This window comes from Oryctolagus cuniculus, chromosome 17 (genome assembly GCF_051225735.1).
Source record: "Oryctolagus cuniculus isolate XC-2025 breed Fujian yellow rabbit chromosome 17, ASM5122573v1, whole genome shotgun sequence".
NCBI lineage: Eukaryota > Metazoa > Chordata > Mammalia > Lagomorpha > Leporidae > Oryctolagus > Oryctolagus cuniculus.
In genome coordinates this window covers 7,206,492-7,217,500 of record NC_142883.1, presented here as the reverse complement: position 1 = coordinate 7,217,500, position 11,009 = coordinate 7,206,492, and positions in this window count along the sequence as shown.

Sequence of the window (11,009 nt, the reverse complement as noted above, 5' to 3'; positions counted from 1 at the left end):
CGTTGCCAGAAGCCAGCCAGAGCCGCTGGGACTCTGTCCCGGGCTTTCTTACGCTCAGCACCGTTGCAAGCACCATCGGTGTCCTCCATCGGCAGAGGGTGCTTCCAGCTCATTCGGTGATGTGAATGCCCGCTCAGCGCACAGCTGACCCTGTGAGATGCACACGCTTGGCCCACGCGGCTGGCAGCTTAGAGGACAGCCCAGGGGACAGGGGTGAATTCCCAAGTAGCCCCTACAAAGGAAACACCCGCCGGGAAGGAGCAGCCTCCTCTTTCACGGCCAGCGAGGTGGCAGACTTTATAGAAGTTTAGGGCTTGGGGCAAGCGCTGTGGCACAGCAGGTTAAACCTCTGCCTGCAAGGATTCCCGCAGGGGCGCCGGTTCAAGTCCCAGCCGCTCCATTTCCAATCCAGCTCCCTGCTAATACTCCTGGGAAAGCAGCAGAAGGTGGGACAAGTGCTCCAGTCCACGTGGGAGACCTGGATGGAGCTCCAGGCTCCTGGCTTCGGGCTGGCCCCGCCCTGGCTGTTATGGCCATTTGGGGAGTGACCAAGCAGATGGAAGATCTCTCTCTCTCTCTCTCTCTCTCTCTCTCTCTCTCTGTCTTTCAAATAAATGAATCTTAAAAAAAGAAGAAGTTTGGAGATTTTGTGGTCAAAGAGAAGTAGGAAGCAGCCTTCATGGATGCTGCCACGTGGTCCTGTGGGTTTCATGACGTGTCCTGTTGGGTCGTCCTCCTTTCCCGTCTTCCAGCTACGCCACTGCCCTCACCGGGCCAGGACAATGGCAAGCCTTTTCCTCGAACAAATAACTTCCCTTGTAGACATCTGGGTTGACCCTGGCGCTCAACACAGAGGCAGGGGACAGAAGCAGGGGGCATTCATGGTCTCAGTCCCTGCCCTGGCAGGGGGTCACTGGCACATGTACCTGGGATGGAGGGACAGTGGACAAGGCAAGGCGAGAGCTGACCCAGCCTCCCGCCCCAGGTTCCGTGCTCTGGGCTTCCCCGCCCCTCCCCGAATCGCCGGTTCCTGGCAGGGGGTGGAGTGAGCTAACAAAGGCATTTTACGAAAAGCACAAAACTGCTCGTACTCAGAAGTACAGGATCTTTGAGCCAAATAATAACAAGCAACATTTTATTGTTTCTGGCCAAAGGCCACTGCTGAACTCAAAAGAAAGCAATAAAACATGTGCCATATATAAGTTCTATAAATTATAGTTATATAGGAAATTATAGTAAATTGATGTAGTAAATTATGGTTGTAGAGTATATTATATAATGTCACTGTGTGTGTGTGGTATATGATAATGGTATGGGAGTCGTGTTATAAGAAGAAATGCTTGCGGCTGGCACTGTGGCATAGGATAAAGCTGCGGCCTGCAGTGCTGGCATCCCATATGGGGGCTGGTTCGAGTCCCGGCTGCTCCACTTCTGATCCAGCTCCTTGCTGTGGCCTGGGAAAGCAGTGGAAGATGGCCCAAGTTCTTGGGCCCCTGCACCCATGTAGGAGACCCAGAGGAAGCTCCTGGCTCCTGGCCTCAGATCAGCTCAGCTCTGGCCATTGCGGCCATTTGGGGAGTGAACCAGCAGATAGAAGACCTCTCTCTCTCTGTCTCTGCCTCAGCCACTCTGTAACTCTGCCTTTCAAATAAATAAATAAATCTTTAAAAACAAAAATGCACGCTCTCTGTCTTACCCTGCTTTCCGAGGCTATGACAAGATGCACGTGACTGGGTAATGGACAAAGAACAGGGGTTTACTGGGCACGGCCTGGCATCTGCTGGCTTCCAGGGTGGGCCTTCTTGCTATGTCGCCACACAGCAGGGTGCAGCACGAGGGCACAGAGCCAGCGAGCCAGAGACCACTGCTTCCTAACCAAGCTGCGCCCGGGGAGCCGCTAACCCAGAATGGACAGATGCGTTCATGGGGACAGAGCCCTCCAGACCCAGGGTCCTCCCCAGCGCCCCACCTCTCAAACGCCATCAACACAGGACATTGTGGCACAGGTTAATCCATTGCCTGTGATGCCGGCATCTCACAGGAGGACTGGGCCTGAGTCCGGACGGTTCCACGTGGGATCCAGCTCCCTGCGATGTGCCTGGGGAAAGCAGTAGATGTGGCCCAAGTGCTTGGGCCCCTGCCACCCACGTGCGAGACCCAGATGGAGTCCCAGGCTCTTGGCTTTGGCCTGGCCCAGCTCCAGCCGTTGCGGTCAACCGGGGAGTGAACCAGCAGATGGAAGACCTCTCTCTCTCTCTCTGTAACTTTCAAATAAATAAATGCATCTCTTAAAACAATGGAAGATAATGTTTCCCACTCAGGAGGTTTAGGACCACATTTAAGCCATAGCCCTCTCCTTTTTGAGATGCATACGAATCTGTTGATGAATAGAATGACGTCTGCTTATTTTCAACGACAAGGAGGACAAGGGGCAGTGAGCAGGACAGGACGGCCCGGGGTGTGTGGCTGTTGGGTCCTTGAGGGTTCCTGATGCCACTGTAGGAGCAGGACTTTGAAACTCCCCTAAGAGAGAGTGGAACAAGGACGAGTCTGCAAGGGTGGGCTTACAGGTGCACGGCAAAGCCGGTGATCAGATCGGCCCTGGCCTTTAAATTGCTGTGGCTACAACAGACGTGGTCTTCCTCTCCCTAAGCAGATAGCAAGAGGGTGAGCACCGAGCCCCTGCTGGCAGAGAGAAGCTGGTGACCTCTCTTCCCAAAACACTCCTGCAGGGAGGCGGGCTACCGGGCAGTGGTTAAGATGCTGCCTGGGGTCGCCTGTTTCCCACGCTGTGGAGTTTGGGTTTGAGTCCCAGCTCCACTCCCGATTCTCGTTTCCCGCTAGTGAGCATCCTGGGAGGTAGCAGTGACGGCTCCCGTAGCTGGGTCCCTGTTACCCATGGAGGGGACCTGGACTGAGTTCCCAGATCCCGGCGTGGACCTGACCCGTCCCTGGCTGTTGTGGGTGATTGGGAACTGAATCAGCCGATGGGAGATTTCTGTCTCTCACTCTATTGCTCTTTCAAATACCTAAAAGTGATTAAAATTCTTAAAAAAGTTTATAAAACAAAAACCTGGAGCGGGTGTTGTGATGCAATGGGTTAAACTATGTCTTGCCGGCGCCGCGGCTCACTAGGCTAACCCTCCGCCTGCGGCGCCGGCACACTGGGTTCTAGTCCCGGTCGGGGTGCCGGATTCTGTCCCGGTTGCCCCTCTTCCAGGCCAGCTCTCTGCTATGGCCAGGGAGTGCAGTGGAGGATGGCCCAAGTCCTTGGGCCCTGCACCCCATGGGAGACCAGGAAAAGCACCTGGCTCCTGCCATCGGATCAGCATGGTGCGCCGGCCGCGGCGGCCATTGGAGGGTGAACCAACGGCAAAGGAAGACCTTTCTCTCTGTCTCTCTCTCACTGTCCACTCTGCCTGTCAAAAAATAAATAAATAAACAAACAAACAAACAAACAAACAAACCACGTCTTGGGATGCCCACGCCCTGTTACCAGATGGCCGGTTTAGAGTCCCAGCTGCTCCCAGCTTTCTACCCAGATTCCTGCTAATGTGCACCCTGGGCGCCAGCAGGTATTTGGCCCCTAAGTATTTGGGCCCCTGCGCCCACATGGGAGACCCAGATGAAGCTCCTGGATCTTGGCTTCAGCCTGGCCCAGATCTGCCTGTTGTGGGCATTTGGGGAGTAAAGCAGCAGACGGAAGATCTGTCTCTCTCTCTCTCTCTCGCTCCCTCTTTCTCTCTCTCTCTCTCTCTCTCCCTCTTTCTGTCTCTCTCTTTCTCTCTGCCTTACAAATCCAACAAATAAATCTTAAAAACAAAACAAAACTCGAAATGCTCCCGTGGTAGTACTAGGTTTATGGATGAGAGATCAGACGGAAGCCAGTCCTGAGCACCGGGTGGCTTGGATCCAGCTTCCAGGGGTGCTCCACAAAAGACTGTGACAAAGAGCCCCCCCACCCAGAGCAGAGGGGAGGGTAGACTGGCCAGCTGTACTGGCAGGCGACAATCATCGAATCACCTACTACCCCCTCCCCCCCAGCACGCCAAAGAACCTGCAAGACACTGCTAGCATTCAGGTCTGCTGTTTGAGAGAACTGCAATTCGATTTTTAACTGGTCCACTGGTCAAGCTCATGTTCCCCACTTAATCTTATTTATTTAAGAGGCAGAGGGAGAAAATCACACACACACACACACACACACAGAGAGAGAGAGAGAGAGAGAGAGAGAGAGAGAGAGACTCCCACCTGCTGGTTCACTCCCCAAAGGCCTGCAGCCACCAGGGCTTGGCTATGCTAAAGCCAGGAATCCAGAAGCTATGTTGAGTCTCCCTCGTGGGAGGCAGGGACCCCAGCACTTGAGCCATCGCCTGCTGCCTCCCATGGCTCCCAGGGTGCATGACCAGGAGGCTAGGGTCGGGGCCAGAGCTGGGAGTGGAAGCCAGGCGCTCAAGTCGGGGAGACAGGCATCTTGACTACACCATTCTCACTTCCACTTCAATTTTCCCCTGGCTGTTTTTGTTGTTAGCGGATCTTGTTGAGTGGGTTAGAGAGATGATATTGAACATGACCAGTTCAATCCCTGAATTGTAACAGTTGCATCCACCTGCACGCCTTCTGGGAGCTGGCCAACTCCTGAAGCTAATGGCCACACAGCAAGGCGGGCGCCAGACGTTTATGGTAATAGCTTCGGGGGGCCAAACAGGTGGCCCCAGCCTCCCTGGCCAGGGAAAGCCAAGCTCACAGCATAGAGGGACCTGGCTATGTGTGGTGGCAGCAGCCCTGGGCAGAGAAAGCTGCTTCCCAGGAGTCCTTGAGCCCTGCCTCTTTACTAGACCTTTCTAAACCGCAGAGCCCTGCGGGGAGCCCCCTGCCAAGGCTGATGTCCGTGGGCCACGCTGTCAGCGTGTAGTTCTGTCTGTCCCCAAAGCTGTGTCACTTGCACACCCAGGTCTGTGGCAGCAGTTCCCACAGGCGTGCCGATGGCGCCAATCTGCCTCCACGTTCTCGGCCCCACCTCCTCCTTCCTCGGCATCTCTCTCCCCTCCCAACCTGGCGGCAACTCCCAGTGTGGAGGTGAGGCTGAACCACCCAGCTGTTCTCACCCTCGTCTCTCGCAGCTGAGAAGTGGACAATCAGGGCGACAGAGCCCCCAGGGGAAGACACCCAGACCTGGCCTGGCCCCCGAGCCTTGCCCAGTGCATGGTCCAACCAGAGGCTGCCCTTGTCTCTGGTGCTGGGGGTTCACCGAGGACTCTGCCTGGGGGCAACACTGAGGACGGCGATGGGAAACTGCCATCAGGGTTATTTTTTTTTTTTTCTGGTTTAGAAAAAGAGGATTTTAGCTTTCAGCATTTGCCAACCTGATAGGTTTGCCAAGAACTCGACACTCGACAAACACACACACCCATGTGGCCCCTGCTCTCATACAGGCACAGCCTACTGGGTGAGGACACGGTTCGGAGAAAGGAGGGTGGTGTGGGTTCATGAACCGGGCTGGTTTCCAGAGCGTGACCCTTTTTCACCTTTGCCACAGGACTCGCCGGCCTCTTCTGCCCAGCTCTCCCTTCCAACGTCTGGGTCCCACAGCAAGAACCCCAAGGCTTCACTTGGATCTATAGGATTCTGTTGTTGCTGTTACGACGACCAAGTCTATGACATGAGCTCTGATCGTGCAGCAGATCCCTATCTTTCGCATATTTATTTAGGCGGAAGGGAGAGAGGCGCGCTCCCAGCTGCTGGTTCACTCTCCAAATGCCCACGGGAGCTGGGGTTGAAGCCAGGAGCAGGCACCTAAATCCAGGCCTCCCGTGTGAGTGGTGGAAACCCAACGACTTGAGCCATTGTAGTGGTCTCCTAGGGTCTGAATCAGCTGTAAGCTAGACTTCACGTAGAACCAGAACTCAGGTTTAGGCACTTGGATGTGGGATGGGGGTATCCCAAGTGGCATCTTCATCGCTAGGCCACACACCTGCCCCTTATAGAGACAGATTTTTAAAAAGCCTGCGTGGACTCGAGGTCTGTGTCCCGTGGTAGGTCCGGTCGGGGGCTCCTGGTTTTGCTCCACTTCTCCCAGGGTTCCTCCTGACTCTTCCCTGCAGAGAACAGCCATGGCTGAGGCTTAAATGGCCACTGCACCGGCTGTGCCCTGTTGAGCGTTGATTATTAAGTTTCTGGACCAAAGTCAAGATCGAGACCAAAATTCGGGCATCCCTGCCGCATCCCAAGGGATCCCACGCTCTGCTGTGTGTGGCCCCACTGTGCTGCTGAGAGAAGAGGCACGGGTGGTCGCCCCCGTGGTGGTGTGCGACTCCCTCACGCCAGCTGGCATGCTCTGCCGGCTTCCTGTGAGCTTGGTGCCGAAAGCACGTGTGGCAGGCGACATCACAGTCTCCAGCGTCCCCTTAGGGGCTAAAGGAAGCCTCCAGCAAGGAACAGCCCCCCCCGCACCCTCCCCATAACTCCCCGGGAGAGGACACTGCCAGCAGTGTGGCCAGCACAGAGCAGATGCTCCCCAAGCCGCAGAGGCCAGCTGAGGCCGGCTGACACCCTGATTGGGAGGACCCTGAGCACAGGACCCCAGCCGACCATGCAAACCCCTGAACTGGGGAAACGGAAGCGAACGTGGGGGTTTTCATTTGCTGAGTGTGTGGTGTTTGTCAGGCAACAACAGGAAACTAACACTAGGACCACGTCCCGCTGTGTGACTGGTGATAACCAACGTCCACGCGGACGGACTCCTGCAGATTCTTACGTCACTTACTGGTGGCCTTCCGCTTCGTGTCACAGCTCGTTAGGCGATGAGAAAGTTTGCATTTCCCATATTTTCTGGGAGGGAGCTCAGGGGGACTTTTCCATGGAACAAGCCGGATGCGAGCAGGCTTCCGTTGGACCAGCTTTCCAAAAGCTGACATTTAAGGCCGCATCTGAAATAGGTTCACGCCGCTCTCCCATGGGCACCCCCTGGGCACGGTGTGATCAAGGCAGGCCACAAACCCCAGTGCATGTCAAGCCCCAAACTTCGCCAAGGTGAAGGTCAGAGAAAGGTCACAGCCCTACCACAACGACAAAGAGGACCCCAGACTCGAGCTAAGGGCCTCCCCCTGTGCGCATGCTCCCTTGGGCGTGCCCCACTTTCCACCTTCCCTGTCCTACCCCCAGCTTCTTGGGGGCCCTGGCTCCAGTAACTGGTGAAGGGAGAGGCGAGGCCGGCCTGGAACCCCAGCGCCGGCTCCCAGCAGGCTCCATCCACAGCCCTCCCCTGCAGATGGAGAGAGCCTAGGGAGAGGAAAGACGTCACCCTCATGGCTCACTCTGCACTGGGGAGCGAGGCCGTATCAGAAGACATCCCGTGGGATTTTCCAAGGTGCTCTCTGATCGCGTGGGCAGCCGGGCTGCTGTCCAGATGTTCACCCCGGGCAAAGAATCGCACATCTTTCCACGGCCAACCCGTCCACACCTTCCATGTCTGCAGAGGCAGAAACCTGGTACCCCGAGGCTGCTTCTGGGTCCTGTACCTCAGCATCTCCATTGGGGGAGGGGGCATTTAACTCAGTGGTTAAGGCACTGCGTGGGGTTCCTGCGTGGGGCTCCTGCGTGGACTCCTGCGTCCCACGTCAGCATGCCTGGTCCTGGCTCCTCCATGTCCCATCCAGCTTCCTGTTGACTTGCACCCTGGGAAGCAGCAGAGGATGGCTCAAGTCCTTGGGTCCCTGCACCCACGTGGGAGCCCTGAATCGAGTTCCAGACTTCTGGCTGCTGCGGGCACTTGGGGAGTAAGCCAGTGGATGGGAGATCTCCTGTCTCTGTCTCCATGTGTCTGCCTTTCAAATAAAAACAAACAAATAAATAAATAAACCTGGCATATATTTTTTTAAAAAATGATCAGTCTGCTAAAACAGAAACCCAAAACAGCAAACTAAACCTGAGCTTCAGGTGCCCCCTCCAAAGCCTGGTCCTTGGCTTTGCGTTTGTCCTGTGTGGTTTTTCCCAAACAGTGCCTCTCAAATTGTACACCCTTAAGGTTCCCCAAACCTGGATCGACCCCCAGCGGGGGGACAAGCTGGGACAAACCAGCTGTCCCTTTGGTACAGGGGACCAGTTGGGGCCAGCCGCAGGAGGCGGCCCCGAGGGTGTCTCTGGGCTGGATCTTCCTGCATGGTCTCCTCCCAGGTGCCCTGCCCGTTGCGTGCAAAGTCCCGGCGCCGCCATGAGGCTCGCCCGTCCCGCCCCGCCCTGCACAGGTAAACAGCCACCCGCAGTGCCCTCCTGGGGAACCCGCCCTTGGTGGCGCCGCGCCCTGTGCCCTGGGGACACTCGGCGCCAGGCCTCCCCAGGAACGTGCGCCCATGCAGGCAGCCTGGCCTCACCTGGCTCTGGGCGGACCTGCAGCTGGGTCATACCTGTGGGCTGTGCTGCGTGCTACCCCGGAGGGTGGGGGGAACCCCTGAAGACCCTCAGGCAGGGCTGGCCCGTGGGTTCGGGGGTAAATTTCTAAAGAGCTGTGGAGTAAAGACACACTTGGAATGTGCTGTCTGGTGTAGTCGTACCTGGACAGCAAAGGGGACAGAACTGTCCGGAGCTCCCAGTCCTCAACACTTCGCAGGCCAGGAGGCTCAGGAAGTCACTTTTCTGCATCCTGCTGCCCAGGTGGGAACCGAGCCTGCCCCTGCCTGGCACCACCTCGCCCTCACCTTGTCCTTGGCCTTGGCACAGTGAGGATGATAACACCCAAGGCAGGGGTCCCTGCGTCACCACCTAAGTGATGGCCTCAGCACAGCGGGATGAGAATGTGTTCTGCTGACACCCCAGAGATCCAGCGCTGACACCTGTCCCCACCTCCCTCCTCCTCCCCGCCCTGTCACCTGGAGTGAACGGTCCCAGCGTGGAGAGAATCGGGCCCTTCTGTCCCCAATCAAGGCTCCGAGACTGTGCAGGCAGTCCTGCTGAACAGTGCCAAGCAGCTTTTCCAAAAAGACACTGCAAGTTCAAGTCCCCAGATGATAAGCTCAAGAAAAAGACTAAAAACCTAGGGCTTCTGGAGCCGGTGCTGTGGCGTGGCTGGTAAAGCTGCCGCCTGCAGTGCCGGCATCCCATACGGGAGCTGGTTGGATCTCGGCTGCTCCACTTCCGATTCAGCTCTCCGCTATGGCTGGGAAAGCAGCAGAAGATGGCCCAAGTCCTTGGGCCCCTGCACCTGCGTGGGACACCCGGAGGAAGCTCCTGGCTTTGGATAGCTACAACCACGGCCATGGCGGCCATCTGGGGAGTGAACCAGCGGATAGAAGACCTTTCTCTCTCTCTGCCTCTAACTCTGCCTTTCAAATCAATAAATTTTTTTATAAATCTTTATTAAAAAAAAAAAACCTAGGGCTTTTGATGGGCCATTCTTATTTTTATTTTTATTTATTTATTTTTTTGACAGGCAGAGTGGATAGTGAGAGAGAGAGACAGAGAGAAAGGTCTTCCTTTGCCATTGGTTCACCCTCCAATGGCTGGTGTGCTGTGGCCGGCGCACCGCGCTGATCAGAAGGCAGGAGCCAGGTGCTTCTCGTGGTCTCCCATGGGGTGCAGGGCCCAAGCACTTGGGCCATCCTCCACTGCACTCCCTGGCCACAGCAGAGAGCTGGCCTGGAAGAGGAGCAACCGGGACAGAATCCGGCGCCCCGACCGGGACTAGAACCCGGTGTGCTGGTGCCGCAAGGCGGAGGATTAGCCTAGTGAGCCACGACGGATGGGCCATTCTTAAATATCCATTTACCTCTTCTGCCCAGAAGACCAAGGACACGGAGGGCTGATGGAATTTCTGCACTGGTAAATCCATAGTCTTTCCAAAGGCCATGTGGGGCGCTGACGCAGGGAATGTGTGTGGAGATGGACCGTGTTCCTTACGGGAAGGGCAGGGATTTCTCACTGACGCAGGCTCTCATGTCTGGCATGCTACCCGAGGTTACCTTCTGCCCATGAAAGGTGGACGGCGATGGGCGCTGCCCTTGTCTCCCTGCCGTCAACCCAAGTGGTCATCCGGGCTGAACTGTCATGCGGCTTTTTGGAGACTTCGTTGCAGTCATAGAGATAATACCTGGTGAGGCTGATAGTGTCCCTTAGATGGGTGTTTGTGCTGAACCAGGGACCTGTACAAGGTGCTGTTTCTGCCCCAGCCACACTCGACGGCTCTGGAGGAAAGGGGGGTGAGGACGGTGCCATGCCCGTCTTATTTAATAACCGCATTCTCTTCTACTTGGTACTGCACTGCGTAGGGTTTTTGGTGCCCAAGAGGAAGATGCTCCACTCTTGGGACAGCTGGCTTCCTTTGAGAAAAGGACAGGAGCAGGTGTTCAGCCTCGCCGTTCAGGCACCAGTTGAGATCCCCACGTACAGGTTCCACATCCGGCGCCAGCTTCCTGTTCATGCGAACCCCGGGAGGCAGCAGTGAACGCTCAGGTACCTGAGTTGCTGCCACCCGCATGGGAGACCCACACTGACTTCTCAGCTGTGGCTGCAGCCTTGGCCCAGCCCTGGCCGCTGCAGGCTTTCGCGGAGTGAACCAGTGGATGGGCGGTCCGTCTTTTGATCTGCCCGGCCTCATAAATAAAGAAACATTTTTAAAAAAATCAGTATTGGGGCTGGTGCTGTGGTGCAGCGGGTTAAAGGGCACCGGTTCGAGTCCCAGCTGCTCTACTTCAAATCCAGCTCTCTGCTATGGCCTGGGAAAGCAGTAGAAGATGGCCCAAGTCGTTAGGCCCTTGCACCTGCGTGGGAGACCCACAAGAAGCTCTTGGCTCCTGGCTTCTGGCTTTGGATCAGCTCAGCTCTGGCCATTGCAGCTGTTTGGGAAGTGAACCAGCAGATGGATGACCTCTCTCTCTCTCACTCTGTAACTCTCAAATAAATAAAATAAATCTTTAAAAAAAATCAGTAACGAGCCGGCGCCGTGGCTCAATAGGCTAATCCTCCACCTTGCGGCGCCGGCAAACCGGGTTCTAGTCCCGGTTGGGGCGCCGGAT